A 19,960-nucleotide genomic window follows, 5' to 3' on the forward strand; every position below is an offset into this window, starting at 1 on the left:
CATACAGATCAACAAATAACTTCAATAAAAGCGGTATAAAGAGGGATGCGAAACGTATGGGGACAAATCAAAGCTCAGTTTTGAAGTGCACACAGAATTAGCCAGGACAGAAGGTGCAGCACAAGACATGGAAATATGCAAGTGCACGTACTGCTCCAGAAACTCCAAGAATGTGGTGTTACTAGAAGGCAAAGTGGACAAAGAATAACAAGACACAGGTCTGAAGAGGTGGAGGAATCAGATCATAAAGACTCATGTAGGCACACTAAGGAGTTTGGGTTTTATTCTGTTAGGCACTGAAGAATTTTAAGGAGTATGACATGGCAACAAGTTTAAATTTTAGATATGGCTACATGGGGAAGGATGGATTTAAGAAAAACAAAACTGGAGAAAAAGCAGAGAGGGGTAATGAGAGCCTAAATTAGTGACATGGTAGCAGAAAAGGAAGGATACAGAGGAGAAATAGCTATGAGATAAATCAGCAGAATTTGCTAAATGAGTAGGTGGGGAAGGAAGTAGACAAAAGAGAAACATGTAGGTCTAGGAAGATGTTCATATTCCTGGTTTGAGTGACTTGGGGAACTCAGATGGGGAATACAAGAGGAGCTTCATGTTTTAAGAGAAGGTACTGGGGGGTAAGTTTGATGTGAGCTGAATTCTGTGATGTCTGGCAAGCATCTGGATAAAGGAGAGTGAAGTTCGGGAAAAAAGGATGAAATGCACATGCAACAGCCACAAGCATGGAGGGGACAGTTAACACCTGAGAAATAAATGAATCCAGCTCAAGGGAGCATTTAGGAGAAGAGGGTTTTGGAAAGAACCCAGGGAAACTGCAACATTACAGGGGTGGATGGGGGGGGTGATGGAACAGGGGCTGTGCTGCATGAGAAGGAGCAGCAAGAAGCATGAAAACGATCCAAGAAACCTGGTAATAAAGCATTTCAGTGTGTGCCAATGGCCAACAGTGTCTCTGCAACAAAGATGTTCAGTTAGGAAAGGGCTGAAATAGTGTCCATTCCATGTGTCAATGCCAAAATCACTAGTGAGCCTTCCAAAAGAAAAAAGAGGCCGAGAGAGCATTTCTGTGGAGTGGAGGGAGCCATTAGCAAATTACTGTGGTGGAGAAGTAAACATAAGGTGAAAAAATAGAGCTTGGTATAGGCTTTCTTGTCAAATGCGCCCACCTGATAGGAGGAAAATGTTCAAAGTGGTTGTGGAATCAAAGCACCAATAGTCAGTAACTGGACCACACGACATTACTGGGGGCCAGGCCAATTTACCAACTGCACCTGCCAACAGCAACAGTGGAGAAACTCACTGGGCCATGTAGGGAAAGTGATGTGGCTGGACAGCTCCTGACTAGAGAAGAGGAAGGAGGAGGCACAGGACTCGGGTGTGTTGATGGGGTAAGAGGTAGAGAGAAATTGGGGAGTTTGGGTGTGTGGTCCATAGCACCCTCTTCGGAGTCTTAACTTCCAGGAAACCAAAATGTGATTACATTCCAAAATGGGCTAAGAGGACTCTAAACAGAGCTTTGGACAGTTGGTTAAGTGTGAGTAACAACATTCAACATTATCAGGAAGGAAGAACTGGAGTGTTTTTCTTAACTCACTCGCTGCCTCCCCCTGCATTCCCAGGTCCCTCCCAGCATTCAGAGTTGCTGGGGTCTGCCTGTTTAATACTCATGTCTTTCTTTGCTCAGGCAACAAAATGGCTGCTGCCCTTTTTGTAAGTGAAATGTCACATCTCCATCTGCAAAGAAAGTCATTCCTCTAACCTGTTTCCTTCTCCCAGCAATCTGCATGCAGTAAGAAATCTGGGGAATACTACTGAATGGTAAATAATAATATGTGGAGAATAAGTAGGAATTCCCTGAGCTTGCACCAATGGGTTAACAAGGCTTAGGATGAAAGTATCCAAGATTAGGTAAACAGGGCGAAAGTGCCCCCAATATAGAACAAAGGTATAGGAATAGGAAGCCATAGGATGAAAGCGTCCAGGATAGATAAACAGGGTAGAACTGCTCCCAACATAGTAGAAAAGCAGAAAGCTGCTTTCACAGGATAGAAGGTCCAAAATAGGTAAACAGGTAAACAGGGCTATAGACCCCACCCCCCACCCCACCCCCACCCCAGCAGGGTGAAATTGCCCACAGGGCTGGAGCAGAGCTAATTAGTAAAAGAAAGGTACCTGTTGACCCTGAGTAGCATGCTCTATCTGTCTTATCCCCTAGGCAAGTTAAGATAAACAGACATGGCACCTCATGCCTACAGTAAACAGCCATCTGCTCAGCGCCAGGATTTCGTTTTTACCCAAACCCCTAACACTGGATATCTTCAAAATGTTTCTCTCACACACGTGAGTTAATGTTCACAGTTTCACTGTCTCTTTCTGCACGTCCATCATATTTGTAAGCCTTCTGATCCTAATAAATACGGAGCAATACTCGGGGCTCTTGTCTCCTCCGGGACATTAGCCTCTCTTGCATTTTAATTCTGTGTCCTTGCTGGACAAGAGAGAACTCCAGACTCGAAGTCTGCGACAACAGTATGTTTGGAGAGCTGAAGAAGAATATGAGATAAGGAAATAGGAACCAAATTTAACCCAGGAAATTACAGGAGAAATTATGTCATGAAAATATATAATATTTAAAACAAAAAACAAGCAAACAAAAACCCTGACTCCAGAATCTCCTCTTCAGCCTGGTTTTCCTCACAGTCCTGTAGGATCACATACATCTAGAAACTGCCACCTCAAACTCTTTCTTTTTACTTTTTCCCCTCTCCTTTTCTATTGTTTAGATCAGACATATATCTATATAATATTTCTATTATATAGCTCTTACATATATATAGATCTGTATATAATTATGTAGTTGCCAAACTAAGGCAAGGAAACCAAATCCAGCCCATAACCTGCTTTGTATGGCCAAGGAGCTAAGAATGGCTTTGGTTTTGTCTTTGTTTGGGCAGGGGCGAGAGAAAGCACGCAAGCAGGGGAGAGGGGCAGAGAGAGAGAAAGAGAGAATACCAAGTAGGCTCCATGCTCAGTGCAGAGGCTGATGCAGGGCTTGGTCCCACAACCCTGGGATCATGACCTGAGCCAAAATCAAGAGTTGGATGCTCAACTAACTGAGCCACCCAGGTGCCCCAAGAATGGTTTTTATATTTTTTAAGGGTTACAACAAACAAGTAAAACCAAAGTAGAATATTCAACAAGAGATCATATGTGGCCTGGGAAGCCTAAAATATTTACTTGCTGTTCCATTACAGAAAAAGGCTATCAACTCCTGTTATAGATGAAGATGTTGGTGCCCAGCAAGGCAGAGACTTTCTTGAAGGCACACAGCTAATTAGCAGGAAAGCTTACACAAGAATTACTTCCTTGGCTCCGGGTCCCGGGCGCTCTCCCAATCACCACAGTTCGTGCTGACATGACCATCAGCCAAACACAGACTAGCAATAATTCCCACTTGAAGGTACAAAGGGAGTTGTTAGGGTATCCGTGAGAACCACATAAATAAGCTTTAAAATAACAATACTACTAATATTTTTTAAAGAACTCCTGGCTAAGTAATATCAAATGGGAGGGAAATAACTTAGTGATGGGCAACACATCTCAGACTCCCCCTCTCTACTCTCATCTCTTCCTCTTAAGTGTCTCCTGAAATATCTTCTAATCTCTGTCACCTGGGTAAGAATGTTTGTAGAGAAGGTATGTCAGGAAGCATGCCTTGTTCTTGGCCAAGAAAGCACTGCACTCTACCCACCCACATTCTCACATAAAACCAACTGCGCAGCCATGTGGCAAACTATAGGGGGCACCAGTGGCTCTGTGGCTTAAATGATAATTCATGTCAAGATGTCTCTCATTACTTAAAACACTTTCATCATACGTAATCCATTCACATAACCTTTCAAGTTATATGTAATAATCAAAACTCACCTTGAAACTTCCAAGAAAAATTCCAATGGTAATACTTCCTGCATAAAACTCCATACGAAGCAGACTATTTTGTGTTGTGGCTCCCTATCTTGAATGACCATTCATTCAGAACTCCTCTGTGGCAGATATTTAATATCATTCACTAACAAGAGGTAATTATAATTTGTCCATCTTTATAAATCATAACACACCCCCAGTCATCTCCTCGGACATTTCTCAGTGCCCATAGCCTCGTTCTGTCCTGGAGCCAGCAGAGCTCACCCTGATGGTAACAATATTATGAACAGCATCATAAATATCCTAAAAGGCAAGAAGCCAGGAAAAGAGAATAAATGCTCTATTTATCCTCTATTTAAATGCTCTATTTTAAGTTTCATAGTATTATTTTAGAATGTTAAAATAGATTTTAAGGAATCTAGTCCAGTTTTTTCACAGAGACATATTCACAAATAACAGAACTCATGTTTAATGTCTTAATTAAATGTTCTCTCCATGTCCTCTTGAAGAAATATATGAATTCAAAAAAAAAAAAAAAAAAAAAGAGAGAGATTGAGAAGGAAAGAGAGGAGGAGGAAAAGGGGGAGATAAAGAGAAAACTCCTAGGGCACCTGGCTGGCTCTATCGGTGGAACAGGCAACTCTTGATCTCGGGATTGTAAATTCAAGTGTAAGTAATCTCTATACCCAATGTGTATAAAGGAAGGAAGGAAGGAAGGAAGGAAGGAAGGAAGGAAGGAAGGAAGGAAGGAAGGAAGGAAGGAAGGAAGGGAGAAAAGAGAAAGGAGAGGGAGGGGAAGGGGAGGGGAAGGGGAGGGGAAGGGAGGGGAGGGAAAAGGAAAAAGAAAGGAAAGGAAAGGAAAGGAAAGGGAAAAAAGATCCTCAGTCATATATAGTTCCTGACTTTTCAGTCCAATGTAGCTCCATGGCTTAAACTCTCTCAAATATTTTTATTAATTGTGATAGAGTTTCACTAGCCTTTTAAGAGTGAAGCAAAGAGGAGGGCCTGATAATATACCTCCTCTTACAGTATGCATAGCATGTTTCCTGGTCTTCTGATAATGCCCTTATCTAAAATCTTGTACTCATATCTCCCTGTTGAAATGATTCATTTGTAAGTTCTTGTGGATTTCTAATCAACACATTTTTAACCAATAACCAATTTTTAAGAAAATAAACAATGGGTCCAGGATGAACACAGATCCTATTTACAATAATCAAACAAAAATATCAAAGTGTTTTTTTATTCTAAATGGAGACTATTACATCATGAAATAGGTGGGGTTAGGGTATGGTATGCTGTGGAATGTATATATATATTCACTGCATATTTATTTATGTGTTTATTCTTGTAGTTCAACTTAACCTATTAATTGAAAGTTAATTTGTCATTTTTTCCATTAAGGAGAAAGAAACCCCTTTTGGGTGTCCCTTTTCTTCACAAAAGTGAATAATTGTGCTCTGCTACTGATACATTTTTCAGATCATTATTCAACCTGCCACTTAGCTAATAACAAGTTGTAAAAACCATTTTCATCCTGGAAATATTTCAGGGTGCAAGATCCTCTCTAATAACAAAAAATGGAATAAAGGCAATTTTTCTACTTTTGAAAAAGTTTGGGTTTCATATGCTTTTGGTCAGTATCTTGGTATCACTTCTGTAGTCAATTAGAATAAAGGAAAAATGTTCTGAACTCCTTTACAACTGCGTCCTTCATCTCTCTTTAGCTCTAAGTGTGGAATACAGGAAAATTCAGAATCTATGTGGAAATCATGTCCTTTGTCTCAATTTTCAGTGTCTTCCTTTTGTCTATAATTTTTCTTTCTGTACCTCTCTGTCTCTGTGTCTTTCTCTGATTTGCTTATTCCCCTTGTTTCTATTTTCCACTCTTTATTTCCCCAACCTTCCTGACCTGCTACTTCTCCTGACAACCCATGATGTAGAAGAAAAACTATACATTTATAATTGTTTTTAATTTATCAAGTAGAATTTGATATCCTCTGTTCTTGGAAGCATTGAGTAAAAACTGTTTTTTACCCAATCTTAAAAACCTACTCCATAAGCCATGTCTATTGCTACCTCCATAACTGAAATTCCTGGATTGTTCCCTCCAAATTCAACCCTTTCTTCAAAGTTTACCATCATTTACCCAGTTGCTTAGCCAGAAACCTGGTAGTCATCTTTGATTTCTATTTCCCCCATGTTCCATTTCAAATCCATTAGCAGGTCCTGTAGGCTCTAAACCCAGAACACACCCCAAATTTATCCACTTCACCACATCCCCCCCACTACTCTCCTTGTAAAAGACACCATAGTCAGACTTCTACAGTCACCCCCTCATTAGTAGCCCTGCTTCTGTTCCTGCCTTCCTTAAATCCATTATTTACATAGCATCCAGAATGAAATTTTTAAAAAATTAACCAGCTCATGACCTTCCTTTGCTTAAAGCCCTCCCACAGCTTACCACACAGCAATCAGCATTTAATCCAAACTCATCAAAAAAAACCTACAAGTCCTACCTGATGTAGTTCCTACCAACATTTCTGATCTCATCTTTTTGTCCCTCCCACGTATCAAGCTCCTTTCTGCCTAAGGGTCTGGGCACTGGCTGCCCCTCTGCCTGTAAGGTCCAGATCACAGGATGGCTGGTTCCTTCTTGTCATTCAGGTCTTAGCTTAAATGTCACCCCTTCAAAGCAGCCTATACTGGCCAACAATCTAAAGTATCTTCTCAAGGCACTCTATCATAGCACCCATAGTATTAAAGTTATTAAAGCACCAGATATTTCTTGTTAGATTGATTTTTTTAGTTTTTATGTCTTGTTCTCCCACCAGAATGTAAACACTTCAAGAGCAGAGAACTACTGAATCCTATCCATTGCTATATGCCCAACATTTAGAGAGGTTCCAAGAAGGAACTCAGTAAGCTCTCAATAAATATGTGATAAATGAATAGATGAACAAAAATCCCACAGTCGTCCCAAAGCCTTCCCTTACCACTCTAATCAACAACAATATTTTTCCTTAACGACTTCATAGCATTAATTTGACTCTCAATGTCTTGTTACATCTGTTATATTGATGCTTTAAATTACCATATTATTTAACTTCTCATGATGTCATCATTATACCACAAATATTAAATATGTACCTCCTACAGCTGAATGAATAAAGGTAGGAAAGAAAAATGCTGTTATTGGAAAATCAATTAGCCCTTTCACATGAGCATTCTACTTCAATGAGATCTTCGTATTTCTAGTTGTCAACCTGCACAGGTGCCTTGATCATTAAAAATAAAACTCTATGCGATACATTCTCCATGGAACACCTAACTGGGTCTTAGGCAAAACAGTGCTAACTACAGAATGTTGTTATTGTAGAATTTAAACAAAAGGCACCATGCAGCATTTAATTTGACCTAAGGAAATAAGGTAAATGGGGTAAGAAAGAATATGATGTACAGACCTAATATAGCTTAAGAAATGACACATTTTAGGATTTTTTTTTTTTCCAGAAAAGGGCATCTCTACTCTACACGTATCAGTTGTCTTTGTTAAAAAAGGGTGTGGTATCCTGGTTGCTAGTCACTAAAGGATGGGTGCTTTCAAAAGTAATAAATATTTTAAGTCTTATCACTTTGACTTTGCTACTGAAACTATGTGTTGATGAGAGAAGGGCCTGTATTTTGTAACTATATCATCTAGAAAACTAACCTTACTAATGAGTTGGCAAGCTACCACCGTTTACCACAGCATGCACCATACTCGAATTCAAAGGAGGTTCTATGAAAGTAGAAGCCACTCTTCAGTTTATAATCAAAGAGGATCCGACAAAAAAGAATTTTTACTCACCCATGCAGTAAAGTGTGAGTGCTATAATAGTACTGTAAAAAAATTAAAAATGATGTAGAACTTCTCAGGCAGAGGTGACATCTGATCTTTGGACCTATGCCATAGCAAGGCAGGCCCTTAAGACAAGTGAAAATCTGCTGCAATTTAATATCTGATCCAATGTACTTGGTTGCCTACAAATAATGTAAGATGATTTAGAATTGTTTAAACCATCTCTGAAAAAAGTAGCATTTTATGGGCAAAAGAAATGATCATATATCCAGCAAATACTACCATTCTGAGGTAATTCCTTACTTACTACTATTTATTTTAATATAGTTCTTTTTTAAATTTTTTTAATGTTTATTTTTGAGAGAGAGAGAGAGAGAGAGACAGAGAGAGACAGAGAGACAGAGAGAAGACGCGAGCAAGTAGGGAAGGGGCAGAGAGAGAGGAAGACACAGAATCTGAAGCAGGCTCCAGGCTCTGAGCTGTCAGCACAGAGCCCAATGAGTGGCTTGAAGTCACAAACCGTGAGATCATGATCTGAGCCGAAGTCAGACGTTTAACCACCTAAGCCATCCAGCCACCCCTAATGTAGTTCTGAAAGATATTTTAATACATTAAATACTTATTAATAACACAAATTATAAGCCATTAGAAAACAGTGCTTCAAGGTTGCAATTTTCCTTACCTTGCCTCTCCTGCCTCCATTCATGACACTCTTCTAGCACTCATGACTTGATCGTTCAAATTATTAAACTATTCAAATGGTAAAGCTACACTTGTCTTCTGTTGCTGGGAAAAAGACAACTCTGCAATTGCCTGCTAAAGTTGAAGCTTTACATTTTTAAAGAAGAGAAAGAAGATTAAAGATTATTAAAAGGACATTAGTGGGGCACCTAGCTGGCTCAGTCAGTAGAGCGTGCGACTCTTGATCTTAGGGTTGTGAGTTTGAGCCCCATGCTGAACCCAGAGCTTACTCTAAAAAAATGCAAAAAAAAAAAAAAAAAAAAAAAAGGACGTTGGATAAGTTTGGTTTTGACTCCAATGAAATAAATAACTATTAGGCAAAAGGGACAGGAAAAAATATCCTCTGAAGGGGAAAACAAAAAAGTGTGATGATTCAAATATGAAGTAATTAAAGTCTTTTTTTAAAAATCCTCCTTCCACAAATAAAATCAGGAAACAGACATCTTCGAGTCTGCTGTAATCGTCATTAAACTGAGACGTCTAGCCAGCCTCAGTCTACAGTTGCTTTGGGAACACCTCCAGGGCCGGGTGCTGGATTCGGCACAGTGCCTGTAAACGGCTTCCTCTGTCCTGGCAAGACTCGCTGGACTGCACATAAAAGAACCTTCCACCACCAGCCAAGTGTCTGTAGACGTCGTTTCCTGTACAGCCTGACTTCACCTGCTCAGTGTTTCTCGCTCTACTCTCTGGACCTGCAGTGTCTCTGAAAGTTCCATCTGTGGATTCTTCCCTTGTAACTAAAATCATCTGCTCTCTCCCAGATCCCTCACAGCCAGACCTTTCTGTCTCACCTTCTAGGTTGAACACATTCTACTAATTGCAGCCAGGGCAAACTCTCTATGCTCAACAAAGCTAAAGACATCTTTTCCTCATATACTTCTGTAAAGGGTAACTCCTGCCCACCACCACCAGGCCTATCCTGGCCTCCCAGATGAGGCCCAGTCAATGGAAACTCAAGGGAAAAGGAAACTTGTGGTCTATTTATCAAAAAAGGAACCAAATGGTATCCTATTCTGTACCCTTTCCTAAAAACCTAATAACAATGTAATCAATTGGGCATCACTAGTTTTTTAATTTGATGTTAAATATTAAGTACAAATACAAGCAATAAGAAATAAACTAATTCACTCTAATATCCTGCTACAACAGTCATAGGCTGCTATTTCATTTTGTTATAAACACAACATAGCAACAATATTACAGGAAAAAGAAAGACAGAAACCTACCCATAATTCCACAACCATAAAACACCAACTACTGATTTGGGGATATTCTTTTTTCAGTTATTTGCCATATAGATATTCATTTTTAGACCAAATCTTTCCATAGATTAGTGCCTTTGTATATTTCTTTCCCACGTTTCATCTGACAAATTCCTATTCTCCTTTCAAAACCCAGCTCATATATGATGACTTCCCAAAATGTCTCCACGAAGAGCAGCTGCTGAGGTTGTCAGGCCTCACAGCATTCTGTCCCTATCTCTGCTCCAGCACTACCCTGCTGCAATAGAATTCATCTGCTTTCGTAACTCGCCTTCAATAAATTGTATGCTCCATGTGAGTAGAGGCCTTTCTTATTTACTCTTGTATCCCAGGACCCAACACTATCAGGGTCTATGTGAAAAAAAGAAATGAAACAATTATGATCCTGGTATACATACAATTTGGATTCAACTTTGTTAACTTTATGTTATACCATAGTTATTGTCCAATACCCATCTCCAGCAACTGCTGGAAGGAAGAAGGAATCTGTATGCATCACAATCTCTAACAGGACTGGAAAACTACAAAAGGACTTCCAGGAGGCTTTCTCACTGTAGTAGGTAATATGAAATCCTTTGGGGAACAAGTGAAGGTATACTTTACACCCATTACTTACACACACACACACACACACACACACACACACACACACACACACTCCAAACTGTCAGAATGTGAAAGAGGCCTCTAGCATAGCACAGAGAGCAGAACCCACCAGCATTCTTCTGTATTCAGAGAGAAACCACACCCATTATAACAAATAAGTCAGATGAATTATTAGAGAAGCAGCATGGTATAGTTGAGAAAGAACTGAATTTAGATGCTAAAGAAACTAAGTTCAAGTTATTAGTTCTATGACCTGATTCCTCAATCAATAAAATATCCTGCCATTCTGCTGGATGCTGGAAATTGAGTGATGAAAGACAGAGTTCCCACTCACAGGACTGCCAGTCTGGTAGAAGAAACAGATAATAAACAGGCAATCACAGCACAGTATGGTTGGCACCATGGTGGGAAATACAGAGTGCCAAGGAAGCATGGTGGGGGGTCAAGGAAAGGCTCCTAGAGGAAGCTACATCTGGAAAGATTTTTTTTTTTTTTAATTTTTTTTCAACGTTTATTTATTTTTGGGACAGAGAGAGACAGAGCATGAACAGGGGAGGGGCAGAGAGAGAGGGAGACACAGAATCGGAAACAGGCTCCAGGCTCTGAGCCATCAGCCCAGAGCCTGATGCGGGACTCGAACTCACGGACCGCGAGATCATGACCTGGCTGAAGTCGGACGCTTAACCGACTGCGCCACCCAGGCGCCCCTACATCTGGAAAGATTTTAACAGAGAAAAGAGGTAGGTGGGAAGGAAGTGTCTTTCTAGGCAGAGGGAACAACATGACAAAGGCTCAGAGGCATCTATAAAATAGGAATCTTAATACCTAATCACCATAGAGAGCAATTTTGAGGTTCAAATTGGATGCTGATAAGGAAGGGTAAATTTCTTGTAAATGGTGCTTACTAATAAGATTATAAAATTGAAGGGTGAATAAGAAAGGCATCTGCTCATGTGGAACATACAATTTATTGAAGACTACTGCCTTCACATGGTCTTTCCTTTTGATAAAGACACCAGTCATATTGGATTAGGACCTATCCTAAGGACCTCATTTTTGCCTAATTATCTCTAGAAGGCTCTATCTCCAAATACAGTAACATGCTGAGGTGTGAAGGTTAGGACTTCAACAACGTGAACTTGAGGAGGAAGAACTACCCCCACTCAATGAGGGTTTTTAGATGTGTTTTCCTAACCATCCTTCCCCTATAAAATGTAAACATCTCTTTATATACTGTGTTATATATATGTACAATTTTAGTACCCCCCGCAAAGAAAACAATTTTTTCCCCTTGGAGGCAACATCACCCTTGCTGACAATGCACATTTTACCTTTTTGTTAATACTTTTCTGGGTCTCCTACATTTTTTATAATGATTAGGTCATATTCTTTTAATCAGGAAAATAAGCAAACTATGTTTCTTATCGTCTATTTGTTCTTCCATCTCCCACTGGCCAGTGATCTTCTTGAAGATCTTGGTAATCTGATGGCAGCACAGTAAATGCTGACAGAATGGAATTAAACTCTAGAAAAAATGTTAAAGTATGGAAAATTGCTTAATAGTTTTTCCTAAGGGCTGTGTTGAGAGGTCACACTGTGCACTATCTTGCCCCTACCCTTCCCCACTCAAAAGAGCAACATTTTGGTGAAATCATGATAAATGAACAAGGTCATTCACTAGAAAAGAAGTCACCAAAAGGCAGACTGGGAGATGTGTGTGGGATTGGAGAAGGGTAGGCAAGCCCTTACTGGTTAATTGTGTGCATACAAGTCTTAGGGGTTATTTCTTTAAGAGTACTAGATAGCTGGGGCTCCTGGCTGGCTCAGTCCATAGAGCTGTGGCTCTTAATCTCAGGGTTGCAAGTTCAAGTCCCACATTGGGCACAGAGATTACTTAAAAATGAAATCTTTTTTTTTTTTTTTTTAATGAGTACTAGATAGTTAAAACATCACCTCCACTGCCTGGCCACCAGGAGCCAAAACCCTTGGAAATATTTACCAAAGCCTAAAATTTGCTTGCCAAAGAGTTACTTTAACTGCTAAAATCAGAACTATAAGAGACAGAGTTGGCTCATTTTGTACACATTTTAAGTTGGGGTGATAATAAGTCACATTACAGCCACATGAAGATACAGAAATTCAGCAAAGTGGGCTGGAGGATTGAGAGGGGAGCTAAAGAAAGAAAGAAACGAGAAGGGAGAAGAAAAGAAGAAGGAAAGAGAAAGAAGAAAGGGAAAGAGGGAGAGAGAGAAGTAGAGAGACAGAAGGTAAAGGGAGAGTAGAAGAGAGAGGGAAAAAGGAACAACTGAAATGAGTAATGTCAGCAATTCAGCTGGCCATCCAGTCCATGAGAATACATGTTCAGTGAGGGCTTGGGAAAGGAGAGGTGAACCCGCTTTGGACCCAATTTCTATGTGTACCGAAATTCTAGTGTTTAAAGGTAAGTATTTTTCAAATAGCAGAGCCCCTAAATGGAAGCCAATTCCTTCAGCTGGTGCTCAACTAAGGAAACAACTACTTGAAAAACTGGCTGTGTTGACCCAATGAAAAATGGCACCTGATCTCCAACACTGCATCTTCCTAAGTATTTGCAAGGGTAATAGCACCTGTGTTTGTTTTGTGCCTTTCCCACAAGCTTTATTACCTAATCCAATAAGAGACAACTCCACTATATACAATTTAAATCTCCTTTTTGTAACGTGAGTATTAGAAGAGTAAAGCCACATTAATCAAGACAGTGTGGCACTGGCATAAGAATAAACGTACAGAAGAATGGAACAATGGAATGGAACTGATAGTCCAGAAATAAACCCTCACATTTATGGTCAATTGATTTTCAAAAAGGTGTCAAGACAATTCACTGAGAAACAGAATAGGCTTTTCAACAAATGGTGTCAGGACAACTGCATATCCACATGCAAAGAATGAAGTTGAAGCCCTACCTGACACCATACACAAAAATTAACTAAAGTTGATCAAAGACCTAAGTTTAAGAGCTAAAACTATAAAGTTCTTAGAAGAAAATACAGGAATAAATCTTTGTGACCATGATTAGGTAAAGCTTTCTTAACTCTGACACCAAAAGAAAATGACAAAAAAAAAATAGATAAACTATATCACAATTTAAAATTTTTGTGTTTCAAAGGACAAGAAAGTGAGAAGACAATCTACAGCATAGAAGAAAATGTTTGCAAATTGTCATCTGCCAAGGGACTTGTATCTAGAATAAAGAACTCCTGGGGCGCCTGGGTGGCTCAGTCAGTTAAGCATCTGACTTCAGCTCATGTCATGATCTCATAGTTCATGAGTTAGAGCCGCATGTCAGGCTCTGTGCTGTCAGCCAGAGCTTGCTTCAGATCCTCTGTGTTCCTCTCTCTCTCTCTCTTTCTCTCTCTCTCTCAGAAATGAATGAACATTTAAAAAAACAGAATAAAGAACTCTTACAAAACAACTTTTGAAAAATCAAACATAAAATTGCCAAAGAATCTCAATAGATATTTCTCCAAAGAAGATAGAAAAATGGTCCATAAGCATATCGAATATTGCTCAGCATCACTGGCCATCAGGCATGTTGAGCTACCACTTCATAGCCAGTAGGATGGTTATAATAAAAAATATATAAAAAACATACATATAAACATAATAAGTGTTAACAAGGATGTAGAGAAATTAGAACCTTCGTACACCACTAGTGGGAATGTAAAATGATACAGCTACTGTGGAAAAAAGAGAGTTCCTCAAAACATAAAAATGGTTATCATATGGTGCAAGTACACTCTCAAGAATATCCCCAAAGGACAGAAAACATATGCCCACACAAAAACTTGTACACACGTGTTCACTGCATCATTATTTGTAATAGCTACAAAGTAGAAACAACTCAAATATCCATCAACTGGTGGATGGATAAATACAACGTGGTATATACACATGATAGAATATTATTCAGTAATAAAACAGAATGGAGCACTGATGTATGCTATGATATGGATAAAACTTGAAAATATTATGTTGGGGCGCCTGGGTGGCGCAGTCGGTTAAGCGTCCGACTTCAGCCAGGTCACGATCTCGCGGTCCGTGAGTTCGAGCCCCGCGTCGGGCTCTGGGCTGATGGCTCAGAGCCTGGAGCCTGTTTCCGATTCTGTGCCTCCCTCTCTCTCTGCCCCTCCCCCGTTCATGCTCTGTCTCTCTCTGTCCCAAAAATAAATAAACGTTGAAAAAAAAAATTTAAAAAAAAAAAAAAAAGAAAATATTATGTTAAGTGAAAGCCAGTAGTCACAAAAGACCACATATTGTATGATTCCATTTGTATGAAATGCCCAGAATAGGTAAAACCATAGAGACATTGGCTGCCAGGGGTGCAGGAAGAAAGCAACAAAGAGTGACTGCCAAAGGTTTCTTTTTAGAGGGACGAAGATATTCTGCAATTAGGTAGTGGTAATAGCTGCACAACTATGCATACACACTGAAAACCACAGAACTGTGCTCTTCAGAAGGGTGAATGTTATGTTATGTGAATTAAATCTTTAAAAGCTGGATTTTTTAAAAAAAGGGATAAAAGTAGAAATTATATGATGCAACGTAAGCAAATTTTCTTTTCTACTCTTACTTGCTACCAGATATGAAGCAATGCTGACATTAAAGCAAGTAAGTCTCCATTTCTATAAACTATCTTTCATTAATGTCAAGAGCTTCAAATGAATTAACCTTCAAGTTAAAAACTATGAGGAAATACAATTCTGCTATACTATCAAATATAAAGGATCCACTCACTCAGAGTTTAAATGAACATCTTTATGGTACACAAGATAGAAAGCCTTAAATAAAAATAATTTATGGGAGTGAAAGTATAGACAGAAGCAATAATTTATGTTTCTTATACTATGTACCTTAGCCAGAGTTCATACTTTATCTGGACCCAGACATTCCAATTCTGAAACTTCTGTAAGAATTAAAGAAAGAAAGAAATGTGGACTAAGAGTAATTGTTACAATCACAAAATATTAAGGTAGAAGAAAACAACTTAGGTTATCTATTGACACGCTAAATACAATTTTAGACAGAGGAGCAAAGGTAAATACAAGATGACTGATTCGTCATTACTGTCACCAAGGAAGCTCTGGTATCCGTCTGCCTTTGAAGCAAGAAAGTGTCTATCTTCTTTGTAAGGAATCAAGTTTTCCTTTTTCTGGGTCACCCTAAGTTTATCCTAGTACAAAAACCTTAGAAGAATAAAAGTCTTACCAAAAGAAGTAACCTATCTGATTCTTAGAAGTTGTCTGTTCAAATAGGGCTATTACACTATTTCAATTCAGATAATATTATGAGAGGGATCCAACTTTAAAGCCTCACAAGGTCTTTTTACAAGGTAATAACTGATGGCAAAATGTCACACAGGCCATGCCAGACACAATACACAACTTCTGTTAGCAGGGCTTCTGCAGAGCAGCTACCAAGCAAAAAAAGGCCTTTCTTTTCCTCAAGAACCCAAAGGTACACAAACATATACACATGTGTACACACACACACACACACACACTGCACAGTCCCTGGGCTGCTTCCCTCAGTATTTATGCAGCAAGATCTGCTATGCAACACAGGCTGGAAATGTCTGCAGGAGAGGCAAGAGGGACTAGAGGCTAAGCAGCATCCAGGTAGTGCCCTGGGAACCCTGCCAAAGAATTCCAAAGAGGAAGAGTAGTTAGAGTGGCTAGATAGGTCAGGAAAGAATTCACAGGTATTGTTAGAGCCATAAAAATGGGTAAGGAACTGGAAAGGAAGAGAGGAAGTGGAAGGGATTGAAGGCGTGGAATCAAGAGGCAAGGACAGGTGCACAGAGGAGAGGGAGGTGACTGGAGGCACTGAGTTGAGGGTGAGGAGACAGTGGTAGGTGAGGACTTGAATACAAATGGAGTTGGAACCAGAAAGCAGAGGGCTTTGGATCCCAAGCTAAGGACTTTTTGCTAATTTCTCCTTTCTATGTAGATTAAGGACATCACTGTTGGTTCCTGAACATCTGAGTCCCAATTTCCTTATCTGCAAAATGAAAGTTTGGGATTAAAAAATAGTTATTGGGGCGCCTGGGTGGCGCAGTCGGTTAAGCGTCCGACTTCAGCCAGGTCACGATCTCACGGTCCGTGAGTTCGAGCCCCGCGTCCGGCTCTGGGCTGATGGCTCAGAGCCTGGAGCCTGTTTCCGATTCTGTGTCTCCCTCTCTCTCTGCCCCTCCCCCGTTCATGCTCTGTCTCTCTCTGTCCCAAAAATAAATAAACGTTGAAAAAAAAAAATTTTTTTTTAAAAAATAAAAAAAAAATAGTTATTAACTAATAATAGTTTCATACGTTGCTTAACCATTACATGTCAAGCTGTACGCTAAGTTTGTACACATATTACCACATTAATTAAGCCCCTTCTAGTCTCAACCTGCTCTGATTACTTGAAAGAGTCTATCTCTCTAATTGATTCTAATTCCTCCTTTGATCGGGTACATTCTTTTAGAAGAGGAGAGAAGAACTGAAGACACAACTTCCCACCAGTATTCTGGCAGCTTTCTACTCAAGTTCCTTCTTGAATAGGATATAGGGTCCTCCAGATCCTTTCCGCCTCCCATAATATAAAATGTTCCCTGGTGGAAGATATCTGAGGTTGGTACAGAACAAAAGCTCATAAAATGTCTTAAAAGTAGGAGGGCTCTAATGCAATCCATCATTTTCCCCCTTGGTATTGAGAAAGAGAGAAAAAGTCAGGACTTCCACCCCCAGACTTCTGCCCGAATGAGCTCACCGGCTGATGTTCCTAAACCCTCTTCACCTGCCCAACCTCTTAACATAGGAGCATCCAGGGGCTCAATCCTTGAGCCTACTCTCTTCTGGAGACACTTTCTCCCTGGAAGTCTCATCTGTTCTCATTGCTTTATTTTTTTTAAGATTTTATTTTTACGTAATCTCCACACCCAACACGGGTCTTGAACTCACAACCCTGAGATCAAGAGTCGAACACTCCACTGACTGAGCCAACCAGGTACCCCTACTCTCATTGTTTTAAACATCAGCTCTATACTGAGGAATAGCAATTTTACATCTCCAACCCAGATTTTTTTCCCTGAAATTCAAACACATTTGTCATTTCAACATCACCACGTTGATGACTAATAGACACCTGTATTAGTTTCCTAGGGCTGCAGTAACAAATTTCCACAAACTTGATGGTTTAAAACAACAGAAACTTATTCTCTCACAGTTCTGGAGGCCAGAAGTATGAAACCAAGATGTCGTGGGACCATACTTCCTCCAAAGGCTCTAGGGGAGGACACTTCTTTACTTCTTCCAGCTTCTGGTGGCTCCAAACATTCCTTGGCATGGGGTGGTACAACTCTAATTGCTACCTCCATCTTCATGTGGCCTTCTCTCTGTCCTCTCCCTCCCAAAACATATCCAGAACTTAACACTCCTTCATCACTATTCTTCCAGTCCAAGCTATGAATAACCTTCTAAATGGACTCCACAATGACACCCTTGCTTCCCTAAAGTCATGCCACTCTGATGCTTACACCCCTCCAATGTCTTCCTGTCTTATTTGGAGTAAAAGCCAAAGCCCTTCCAATGGCCCACAAGACCCACGGTGTCTGCTCCTGCATTCCTCTGACCTTTTCTTCTTCTGCTCTCTCCCTTTCATCAGCGAGGGCTGCAGCAGCTCCTCACTGTCCCTTAGACACAGGACCCAGTCTCTGCCTCAAGCCCATGGTACTTGCTATTCCCTCTGCCTGAAATGCTTCTCCTCAGATAAGCACATGACTTTTAGCTCCCTCACCTCCTTCAAACATCAACTTTTCAGAGAGGCTGTCCCTGACCACCCTACCTAAAATTGCCAACACCACCATCTTCCCACGCTCACATGTCCCATCCTCCTTCCCCTGGTTGTTTGCCTGCCCCCCCCCCCCCCCGCTCCATACACACAGACTGTGAGCTCTACAAAGGCAGGATGTTTACTCAGTTTTATTCACTGTTGTTTATCCAGGATCTAGAACAATCTCTAGCACATAGTTGTCATTCAATAAGCACTTCTGAATAAATGACAGAATCTAGTACAACCATCTGATCTGAAAAATGAGGTAGAGAGATTTAACCCTGTCATACAATGAGCTGTAGAACAAGGAACTGTCTTTGTGTTACATGATTTATGCTAATTAAAGACATGAATCCATGCTAATAACAAGTTATATCTCCAAGCAAAGAACTGCACTTTTAAGAGGAACCCTTTAGAGACAGGTATCCAGATCTAAAGAAGTAAAGCAAATGATGAAAAGTTGAGATATTATGTGGTACATTCTGGGACAGGCCAGATTCTTCAGAAAATCAAGTCACACCAATAGCCCACTGTAGGCCTAAGCAAGGGCAGGGAATTGGCTCCTATTCCATAACACTCATCCTCTTTCACCTAATAAACGCTGTTTCTGGCCATTCTCTAAAGAAGAACTATTTATCTGAGTTTAAAAAAAAATACCTTTCCCTTTTCTGAATTCCCATTTTCTACTCCTAATAGCCTATGAAAAACAGAGGCTCCTGGATAAACACTTCCATTCTTTCCTCTAAAGACAAGCATCTTATATAATCTTAAATAACAGAACAGGCAAATTCCCTATTCTATTGTGCAAATTTCCATCTGAACGATCTTGACTAATTCTAACTTACTCATTAAATTTCTTCTGAATCTATCTAACTTTTTACTCTTCTGTCTTACCCATTTACACTTTTCTCTATTTTCTCCTATCACCATCTTCTTTCCTCCTCTATGCTATTTTCCAGTCACCTATAACACCCAGGAACCCCTGGTCCTCATGTGTTCATTTATTTTTTCATGCAATAATTCAATAAGCTATTTATGTAGGTTCTGCAGTGTACACGGCACTGTAACAGACCTTCCTTATACTGTGTCTGTGAGTGTGTGCGTTTGTGTGTGCATGTGTATACCAGATAGGGCCAAAGCAAAATAATTCTGTCTACCAAGGAGAGTCACTACCACTGTTCTACACCTGCTTCTTAGCCACATTGTTGGGAATCATGACTGCAATTCAAATGTTAGATACACTACTGATCTCCAAATGAAGTAGAAGATTTCCATGCAGAATCTTGGAGATTTGACATGTTTAACAATGCTCCCAAAAAAGCTTAAAGATGGAGGTAACAATACAATATCTTGTCTGATTTCTTATCTCTTGAGAGGGTATTCAAAACTAACCAAGTGCCATCGCTGCCTTCTGGTGTCTGGAAACCAAAGCCCCTGCTCTGCATTGTATGGCACCCTGAGGGTACCTTCAGAACTATGAGCCCAACAAGTCAACCAAGACAGCACACACTCAGTTTCCAGATGAACCAGTCTGCACTTTATCTCACTAGAAGTTATAGGTATTACAGAGGAGTTGGGTCTCACCTGTAGGGACATGAGGTCTCACCTGTAGGGACATACCAAGCAGAGGTATGTTTGTCATGGCCTCATTCCACAAATGCATAACTAAAGAAGCAAAGTGATGAACCATAGAAAATAACGGTTTCCTGTCACCTGTGTGAAC

The 19,960-nt window shown here is 40.0% G+C and overlaps 1 protein-coding gene across 6 annotated transcripts in view; it reads right to left on the reverse strand.

Annotated features, from left to right (window-relative positions):
- Positions 1–19,960, reverse strand: part of CRACD (capping protein inhibiting regulator of actin dynamics) — a 282,825-nt gene that overhangs the window by 235,591 nt on the left and 27,274 nt on the right. The gene's annotated exons all lie outside the window — the stretch shown is intronic.

The sequence above is a fragment of the Puma concolor genome, chromosome B1 (genome assembly GCF_028749965.1).
Source record: "Puma concolor isolate L17-30 chromosome B1, mPumCon1.1.hap2, whole genome shotgun sequence".
Lineage (NCBI taxonomy): Eukaryota > Metazoa > Chordata > Mammalia > Carnivora > Felidae > Puma > Puma concolor.